This window comes from Triticum aestivum, chromosome 1D, assembly GCF_018294505.1.
Source record: "Triticum aestivum cultivar Chinese Spring chromosome 1D, IWGSC CS RefSeq v2.1, whole genome shotgun sequence".
Classification (NCBI taxonomy): Eukaryota; Viridiplantae; Streptophyta; class Magnoliopsida; order Poales; family Poaceae; genus Triticum; species Triticum aestivum.
In genome coordinates this window covers 99,239,206-99,249,889 of record NC_057796.1, presented here as the reverse complement: position 1 = coordinate 99,249,889, position 10,684 = coordinate 99,239,206, and the positions used below count along the sequence as shown (strand labels likewise).

Below are 10,684 nucleotides of genomic sequence, written 5' to 3'. Positions count from 1 at the left end.
GTCAACTACAAGATGGTTATTGAGCAACTACAACAAAAGTAGTGGTGCCAACGGCTGCATAACTTCATCAGCGTCTAAGAAAAGAGAGAAACATTGATATTCAAGTATTTACTTACCCTAGTAGATGATTCAACTCCCCCTGCAACTGCTGCACGTCTAGTACGCTTTACAACCCGAAACTGATCAACATCCTAAGAGAATAAAAAACATGGGCATGGGAAAAAACAAAAAAAATATTATATGACCCAAACAAAACCAGAATAAGGTGCTTGTGCCATCAGCATGCCACTTACCTCAACTTCCTCTCCCTACTGAACACTATGCGCAGGTCGTGGCTGGCGATTATCCGCACGCTTCGAGTTTCGGCGAAGGGACTGACTTCCAGAACCCTGATTAAGCAACCAAAAAACTTGAAAAAAGGACATTAGCATACATGGATAAGTTGAAAACAACTCGAAAACACATAAAAAGTAAAAAAACATCATCTTCATTGCCATCCGCATCTCCTCCTATTATAACCATTTTTACCCTACGTGGGAAATACAAGAAAAGAAAACATAGTTAAAAGATGCGCAAACAAACTAGAGAAAACATAAAAGGTTGCTTTGATCTGCAGACCTCTACACATAAGCAGGACACCTAGTGCAAAAATTTGTAAACATGTGGACAGCCAACTACGATAGTGATGCAGCCAACTGGGCAGTCAACCTTGTGCAACTGGACAGCATATAAGCCAACTAAGTTTAACTGTGGCAAGTAATAATTAGGTAGAAAATAGTTAACTAAAGGAAACCAACTGAGTATGATAAACTTGTGCAACTGGGACAAACAAAAAATGCATAGCCAACAAGAATATATCCAGCAAAACAATTGGGTAGACTATATTGGGAAATTGGCAAGCATTGACACTAATTTGCACAAATAAGGGTCCCTAGTTACACACAGCAGGGGAAAACACATGAACAACCACATCCACAACAAGACTGGCAGATTGGGTAGTCTATATTGGAAAATTGGCAAGCATTGGTACTAATTTGCACAATCAAGGGGCCCTAATTGCACACAGCAGAGGAAAAACACACGAACGACCAGATCCAGCACAAAGGCTGGCAGACAAATCAGTAGACTATATTGGAAAAATGGCAACCATTGGTACTAATTTGCACAAGTGATGGTCCCTATTTGCACACAACAGGAGAAAAACATGTGAACCACCACATCCACCACAAGGCTGGCAGATTGGGTCGACTATATTGGAAAACTGGCAAGCATTGGTGCTAAATTGCACAAACAAGGGTCCCTAGTTGCACACAGCAGGGGAAACACACAAACCACCAGATCCATCACAAAGGCTGGCAGCTTGGATAGAGTATATTGGGAAATTGGCAAGCATAATTACTAATTTGCACATGTAATGGTCCCTAATTGCACAGAACAGGGGAAAACACATGAACCAGGAGATCCACCACAAGGCTGGCAGATTGGCTATATTATCTCAAAAATTGTTTACTACTGCTCATAATTTGCACGCAAGGGGCAACCTAGTTGCACACCGCGGGGAAAAACAGACATCAAAAACACCAGATCCACCGCGAGGCTACAATCCACAGACGAGGCTCTATCGCTGCGAACCACTCCTCCTCCTCGAACCACTCATCCCATACGTATATGCACGAGCTCTCCCCCTACTGCAACGCAAAAACGACGGGATAAGCACGACCCTAGCCCACCCCTGCCAATCCGGCAGTTTCCCAAACGGAGTAGTCCGCGGGGGTGACCTCAACCTCGCCGGAAAATGAGTTCGACCTCTCTGACCCCGACCGTGACCTCGAGTTCGACCTCTACCTCGACCTCCCTGACAACGACTGTGACCTCACCGGAAAACGTGTGACCTCACCAGAAAAAGGAGGGCGGGCGAGTGGAGAAACAAGCAGGGACGAAGAACAGGGAGCGCGTATAGGAGCAGTACCTGTGCCGCTGCGAACGACGACCCTCGCGGCGCACCCCACCGTCGACCACACCCCGGCGGATTTTGGAACCGCCTCTGCAGCACCAACCAACGCCAAGAGCAAGGGGGAAAGAGTAAGGACGGACCACAAGAGGTGGGGGATGGACGGGGTAATGGCACGAAATTCAAAACCGCCACCCACTAGGCAAGACGGCTATCACGCTGGGGGACTGCCTAATCCTCTATGATGTATGGGTCTGACGGGAGGTTTATCTCGCGTGGCGCGGCGCGATCGGACCAGGCGACCGGTCCACATGCGGGTCCGAGCGGCACGGCTCCACCACCCGACCAGGGAACACCTGGACACCCCGCGCCGTCGATCGGAACAAGATCGAGCGGCTCTCGTTCAACCGCTCGTTCTTTCCCGATAGTGCGTATGCACTTTTTAGGTTTTAGGACCTAATAATGGCGGGCTCTCCCTCCCCATTTCCAAATCCCAAACCCTAACCCCCTCCCCACTCCCCACCCCCACACCCGCAGTCCCATCCGAGTCCCCTCCCAGTCCCACATTCCCACGCCCTCCACCCTCGGCGTCGTCGGTGCCGAAGAAGAAGCGCAAGGTGAACCTCCCGGAGAACGAGGAGGTCGCGGCCAGGATCTTCGAGAAGCACCGCTCCATGGCGGCGCAGCAGCCGGGCGGCCTCCCGGAGCACCAGGCCCGCGCGCTCTCCGCCGCCTACACCGGCGTCTGCGCCGCCAAGGAGCCCGTCCAGACCCCCGGCGACCTGGCCCGTCTCACGTGCGCATTTCCCCGCCCCTCTCGAACTGTTTCCTCTTACGCTGTTGAGGCGAGCCTAGGTTTCGGTCGATTTCGGGTCGTGTGCTTCGGGTCGGCGCTGCGGTCACATTGCTGCTCTAAGACGAACGGGTCGGTTTATGATTTGGGCGCCCTAGCTCTGGGATCTTAGTTTTTGTTTGGTGGATGGATGTAACGGCTTAGTCCTTAGGGAATTTTAGTTGTGCCCATTTGGTCTGAGCATGAATTCTCGGTTTGGATGGCTATTGGTCTGTGGAATCATAAGTTTCAGTTCAGTTCCCCTTATGTTTGCTCATCTGCTGCGGCCGTTGATTTGCTGCAGGTATATGCTAAAATTGATCTAGGCCGTTACCATTTTTATATGGCGAGGTGTATTTATATCCATCCCTTTAGGGTTGCTACTCTACTTGGGATTTGCCTGCAAGTAGATAACCAAACAAGTGGTATAAGTTTATAACAGCATGGCTTTAGTTTTGATCCATATACTATAACTCTTTCCCTTTGATTTTTCTTTTGTGTGTTGAATTTAGAGGCGGAAATCGCACACTAGATTGATGTGTGGAATATATCTAGTACCAACGGTTGCTTTCTACATTGAGTTGCATCGATTTTTGAAAAACTTTACATTTTCTGAATTAGTTTAATCATTGTTGTTTTTTCTTTGGTTCTATTATTTTTGTCAGGGGAGTTGGAGGTTGGGTTGTTGACGTCATGGAAGACTCCTTCCAGGGTCCAGCCTTGATTTGTCCCCTCCGAGAAGTAATACACCAGGAGAAATGGGTAATAGTTTTCTTGATTGCTCACATGTCCTCTGGAATCTGTTATTCCTTTTTCATCATCAGGATGACAACAAGTCTTCTTCCCCTTCAGTTTTATCAATAGTCAGTTCTATGGAAACAGGTTTATTGTTATATCTTAAAGGGTACTGTCCTTTTAACAGGGAAGAAGAACACATGAACAAACCTTATGTGCCACGGTTGAAATCAGCTGCTTATGCAATAATGATCACACTCTACAGGTATGGTTTTTTTAGGGTGGGGGGTGGGGGGCTATCTTACCTAAATTTTTGTTGTTCACGCTGCAAAATTAGTGCAACCTTAGTACAAAGGGCAACATTTAATCAGAGAAAAAGGGAAAAGACACTTGAATATGCAACAGCAGATATTGACAGTTGTTCCCCCCCTAGGGAAATGGAAAGAGGGAAGGAATTTATGATGAGGCAAGAGCTTATTGATGCTGCTGAAGCCAGTGGTCTGTCACACCATGCAATAGGGTACAGTTTTAGTGACTCAGTATATGCCACGGTTGCTGATTTCATCTGATACTTTAGTGCATCACTAACTGTCTATGTTGTATTATGAGCAGCCCAAACAACAGTAGGAATTCTCGGAATGACGGTTACAGTTTCACTGGATGGAATAGCATGAAGACGTTAACAAATAAGGATCTGGTTGAGAAAAAGAGTAATCCTGCAAAGTAATGTACCAGGCTCATCCTCATGTTAAGGTTATGTTTTTCCGTCATTTATTGAAAAAGGAATTGGATCTTTTAGAGGAGTAAACCCAATATGTTTTATACTCACGTATTAGAGCACAAGTTTTATTACCTTCACATCACTGGCTATTGCTGTATAATGTACTATTGTGGCCCTGCTAGCTGGTTGTGAACTTTTTACTTTGCCTGATCTTTCTTAAATGATAAAGTGATATTTTAATGGACTCAAACTCAAGGAGATACCAGAGCTATAAAATATATCACTTGTATGCATGAACTTGACTCTCATTAGAGGGTTCATAGGGTTCTCACATATTTAAGTATGATTGTGTCTGCACTATGTTATCCAATTCATGCTCTTGCGACACTCACCGGATATAAAATCCTCTCACATGTTTTGGTCTGATTGTGGATCGGCTGGATCAAAAAATGCGGCTAACCTCTGGTGTGCTTTTGCTGTTTGGTACATGTGTTCTCCAGTAATTTAACTTGTATTCCCTCCGTAAACTAATATAAGAGTGTTTGGATCACTACTTTAGTGATCTAAACGCTCTTATATTAGTTTACAGAGGGAGTATCAAGAAACATTCCTACTTCAGTTTTTTCTCTTGATCAGAGAAGTTTGATATAGTGCAGTAGTGAAGTCATATATATGCTAGCAGAGTATCAACATCTGATAGTTTACTAGTTGATGCTTGTGGGACCTTAGGTAATATAATGCTCTCTAATCTTTTGAGCTAATTAAGAAATTTATCTTTTAAACATACAACTCTGCGGTGGTATATCATCAATTTTCTATCGATGGAATAGAAGCAGGCATGTCCAATTCCATAGCTCCTTTGAACTTATCTGGTCCACAATATGAACCTGAAACATGTTTATAAAAATCTTGCACATGTGGCCATTTGGGAATGTTCCAGATATATGCCAGTTTGTTACATGAACCAGATCTTGCTCATTATTTTGGTCCTACAGTCATCTCCTTTATTTCCACCCTGAATACAAGTAGAACTCACCCTGTTCAGTTTGCATCTCCTTTTTTCTCTCTGGGGCTTTATTTGCCTAGCACATACATTCTGTTGAGATACCAAGCATAGACTTGGGGCTTACCGTATAAGTTTGCTGTAGGTATTACCTAACAGAAAAAGGCAAAGAGACAGCCCGTGATTGTCTTGCACGGTCTAGATTGGACGGTCCTGCAGGACCTTTAACGGCGGCCGGTCATCCTGCAGTTGTGCTCAGCGATTAAGATTCTGATGAATATGACGGCAGCAGTCCCCTGATAGGTATTAATAAAGTTTTCTGCTCATGCAGTATGAATTTCCAGATAACCGATTATTGTACCCCAGCAGCACTATAATAAATTCCTTTTACTCAATTGCAGGTTCTGAAAGAAGTGGACTTCCAAACTCAAAAGCAGGCAGTTCCAGTTCCTTTGGTATCAACATGCTTTCTTTGCATATAACATGAGGATATATTCCATAAGCAAAATATTATTCCCAGCTGATATTTGTAGTTAATGCCCTTTTTTCAGACAACGGCCATGCTACTAATTCTCCTCTTTCATCTCGAGGAATGTTTGGACAGCAATCGTTTAGTGCAATGGTACACTTGACTTCCCCATTCCGTACCCTTCTTTTTCAAATGGAACATAATGCAACATTTTCTTTTCTAACGTCAGGGTTCTGCTGAAATGTCTTTACTAGCTATGCCACCGCATCAATCTAATGAAAGTTTTCTGAAAGCTTATGAAGTGGTGCTGATATTGGATGATCGAGATACTTTCGGGTCTGTATGATCGTATCTTACTCATGAGTTGTATTTTTTAGTTGTGTCTGATATTTAAGTAGGATCATAACAAGGCTGTCTTAGCAAATAAACAATATATTTAGGCACCCCCCTCCAAAAAACATCTTTTGAGGAGGGTAAGTAACTGAAGATTGGGAGTATGCGTACCTAGTCTCTCTTTCACATGACCTGCAAGGTCATTCTATTCTTCATGTTAATATTATTTCTGTTTAAATAAGATGGGCAAGGGATTTCACATATTTATCCACTTACTGCTGGAATTGTGAATTTTGATGACACTTTGATTCGTTATCTTGTATTACTTCAACTGTTTAACCTTCTGCTTCTGTATATAAAATTTAGATTCTGTATGTTGTTTAATTAAATTATTTTCCAAGGAAACAAATTGATTATTATTGCACCCAATAGTTTTTTTATGTTTTATTTAATCATCCATCTATGCATCAGAATTCAGTTCTCTTATGATTGCTCCCTTTTTGTGCAGGCCCCGTTCGAGAAGAAAAGTTGTTGATAATATACGCTCGCAGTTTAATATTCCTGTAGAGGTTAGTTGGATTGAGAGTTATGTGAACTCTCTCTGTTTAACCATGCTTGCCCTTTCCTTTATTGTATCTAATTCATGAGTACTCCTCTGGGTGTTATCCTTGTTCATTTCTTCAGACAACCAAAATACACTGCTAAGTCATTGTATGCATCAACATGGTTCTAAATTAAATGCCCTGTACTGCTGGATTAATTATCTGATATGTTTGGCCGCTGTCCCACTGTGCTAATGATTGCTGACTGCACTTTTTTCTTGCTTGTGTGCAAGGAGACAGCATAATAACATTAACAAAGTTGCTTTGCATGGATTGAACTGTTCATATAATGTGCCAAAGAAAATTGTGCTGATCCTTCTGTTCGAACCATGACATCCAGATTAAACACTTGCCTGTTGGAGATGCTCTTTGGATTGCTCGCCATAAAGAACTTGACAACGATTATGTTCTTGATTTCATTGTTGAAAGGAAAAATGTGGAGGATTTACTTGGCTCAATTAAAGACAACAGATACAAAGATCAAAAACTAAGACTGAAGGTACCATCTGAAAATAGCTTTGATTTTTTCCATTAATATTATAAACCTTCCATCTTAACTTTCCCAGTTCTTCATGCTTTCAATTTCTCACTGATAGTAAAAAAGGGCAGCCCGGTGCACGTAGCTCCTGCTTGCGCAGGGTCCGGGGAAGGGTCTGACCGCTTTGGGTCTATTGTACACAGCCTTTCCCTACATTTCTAGAAGAGGCTGTTTCCAGGACTTGAACCCGTTGACCTCATGGTCACAAGGCAACAGCTTTACCGCTGCGCCAAGGCCCCCCTTCTAATTTCTCACTGATAGTGATAAAAAAATTGTATTGTAGATTACCATTTGTTTCTTGTGACAATCCTGAACAGCAGTTGTGGCAACACAACACATTGTTTTGGTCATGTTGCAAATAAGTTGATGGGCATAGTCATTAGCCTGTTTGGCGGCACTGTTGGAAATATGCCCTAGAGGCAATAATAAAATGGTTATTATTGTATTTCCTTGTTCATGATAATTGTCTATTGTTCATGTTATAATTGTATTAACTGGAAACTGTAATACATGTGTGAATACATAGACCACAACATGTCCCTAGTAAGCCTCTAGTTGACTAGCTCGTTGATCAATAGATGGTTATGGTTTCCTGACCATGGACATTGGATGTCATTGATAACGGGATCACATCATTAGGACAATGATGTGATGGACAAGACCCAATCCTAAGCATAGCACAAGATCGTGTAGTTCGTTTGCTAAGAGCTTTTCTAATGTCAAGTATCGTTTCCTTAGACCATGAGATTTGCAACTCCCGGATACCGTAGGAATGCTTTGGGTGTACCAAACGTCACAACGTAACTGGGTGGCTATAAAGGTGCACTACAGGTATCTCCAAAAGTGTCTGTTGGGTTGGTACGAATCGAGACTGGGATTTGTCACTCCGTATGACGGAGAGGTATCTCTGGGCCCACTCGGTAATGCATCATCATAATGAGCTCAATGTGACTAATGAGTTAGCCACGGGATCATGCGTTACGGAACGAGTAAAGAGACTTGCCGGTAACGAGATTGAATGAGGTATTGGGATACCGACGATCGAATCTCGGGCAAGTAACATACCGATTGACAAAGGGAATTGTATACGGGATTGATTGAATCCCCGACATTGTGGTTCATCCGATGAGATCATCGTGGAACATGTGGGAGCCAATATGGGTATCCAGATCCCGCTATTGGTTATTGGCCGGAGAGGTGTCTCGGTCATGTCTGCATGGTTCCCGAACCCGTAGGGTCTACACACTTAAGGTTCAGCGACGCTAGAGTTGTTATGGAAAATAGTATGTGGTTATCGAAGGTTGTTCGGAGTCCCGGATGAGATCCCGGACATCACGAGGAGTTCCGAAATGGTCCGGCGGTGAAGATCGATATATTGGACGAAGGGTATTGGAGTCCGGAAGTGTTCCGGGGGTACCAGGCTATGGCCAGCATGACCGAAAGGTGTTTCGGGAGCCCCGGCAAGTGTTGGAGGGCCTCATGGGCCAAAGGGGAAGGGGCAAACCAGCCCACTAAGGGGTGGTGCGCCCCCACACCCTTTCCCACGTTACTTGGGGAGGTGGGGCGCCTCCACCTGGCTTGGGAGGCAAGCCTCCACCTGCTTGGCTTGGGGGGCAAGTCTCCCTAGGATTTTCCCTAGGGAGATCCAATCTGCTTGGCCGCCGCCCCCTAGGGGAAACCCTAGGGCGCCTCCCCCTCTCCCCTTGCCCCTATATATAGTGGAGGGGTGGGAGAGCAGCCACACCTTTTCCCTGGCGCAGCCCTCCCTCCTCATACACCTCCTCCTCCTCCTCCGTAGTGCTTAGCGAAGCTCTGCCGGAGAACCACGAGCTCCATTGCCACCACGCCGTCGTGCTGCTGGAGTTCTCCCTCAACTTCTCCTCTCCCCTTGCTGGATCAAGAAGGAGGAGACGTCCCCGGGTTGTACGTGTGTTGAACGCGGAGGCGCCGTCCGTTCGGCGCTAGATCGGATCCTCCGCGATTTGAATCGCCGCGAGTACGACTCCATCAACCGCGTTCTTGTAACGCTTCCGCTTAGCGATCTTCAAGGGTATGAAGATGCACTCCCCCTCTCTCGTTGCTAGCATCTCCTAGATTGATCTTGGTGACACGTAGGAAAATTTTGAATTATTGCTACGTTTCCCAACAGGCACAGGTATGGAGGGATCTCTAAACAGTTAGATAAAGAACTTTTTATTTTGACGAAGAGCAGCAGCGCATCGGATCTGTGCTTCTTTTTTTAGATGAAGAACTTTGTGATATCTTGTTTATTTTAGATTTCAATTGGGTTCCAGACATGCTGAATATGAAAGGAATGTTTCCCTGCAACGTGCTGAGTGTCTTTTGACCAGCCATGTTTTATGCCCGCATGCTATCCCCTGTGATTTGATGTTGCTTGAGTCTAATCTTAGCCGAGGAGATTTTTTTCCTTATTTTTTGTTATCATTAATTGAAAAGCATAGCCCATATTTGGGTATGAGATGATGAAGGACGATGTTATTAGCAGACATAAGCTTGAGCCTGTAGATTGAGCATCTCTTCCCAAAGAAACTGTATTTCTTGTCCATATATATGGGTTTGCTGTGGTTATTTGAGCAACAATACGACGTGATACCTCCATTTGTTGTATCTTTTGCAGAAATGTGGGCTAAGGAAGCTAATATATCTAGTTGAAGGGGATGTAAACACTGTAGATGGATCAGAGGGCGTTAAAACAGCGTATGTACTCTTCTCATGAAGCCTGGACGATCATGTTAACCCCTGAATGGCAGTGTTTTTTCTCGTTGTTTAACATTATTAAGTATCATTCCTTCCGTTCAGGATGTCAGTTGTATGCCCTATTAACTGCTCCATATGCCTTCTATTTCAGCTGCTTCACTACTGAGGTTCTGGATCACATCATTAGGAGAATGATGTGATGGACAAGACCCAATCCTAAGCATAGCACAAGATCGTGTAGTTCGTTTGCGAAGAGCTTTTCTAATGTCAAGTATGTTTTCCTTAGACCATGAGATTGTGCAACTCCCGGATACCGTACGAATGCATTGGGTGTACCAAACGTCACAACGTAACTGGGTGGCTATAAAGGTGCACTACAGGTATCTCCAAAAGTGTCTGTTGGGTTGGTACGAATCGAGACTGGGATTTGTCACTCCGTATGACGGAGAGGTATCTCTGGGCCCACTCGGTAATGCATCATCATAATGAGCTCAATGTGACTAATGAGTTAGCCACGGGATCATGCGTTACGGAACGAGTAAAGAGACTTGCCGGTAACGAGATTGAACGAGGTATTGGGATACCGGCGATCGAATCTCGGGCAAGTAACATACCGATTGACAAAGGGAATTGTATACGTGATTGATTGAATCCCCGACATCGTGTTTCATCCGATGAGATCATCGTGGAACATGTGGGAGCCAATATGGGTATCCAGATCCCGCTATTGGTTATTGGCCGGAGAGGTGTCTCGGTCATGTCTGCATGGTTCCCGAACCCGT

At 44.5% G+C, this 10,684-nt stretch overlaps 1 pseudogene; it reads left to right on the top strand.

The window, feature by feature from the left end:
• The first annotated feature begins 660 nt into the window (after nt 1–660).
• The window catches only part of LOC123158039 (crossover junction endonuclease MUS81-like), a 32,277-nt pseudogene continuing 22,253 nt past the window's right edge, over nt 661–10,684 (top strand).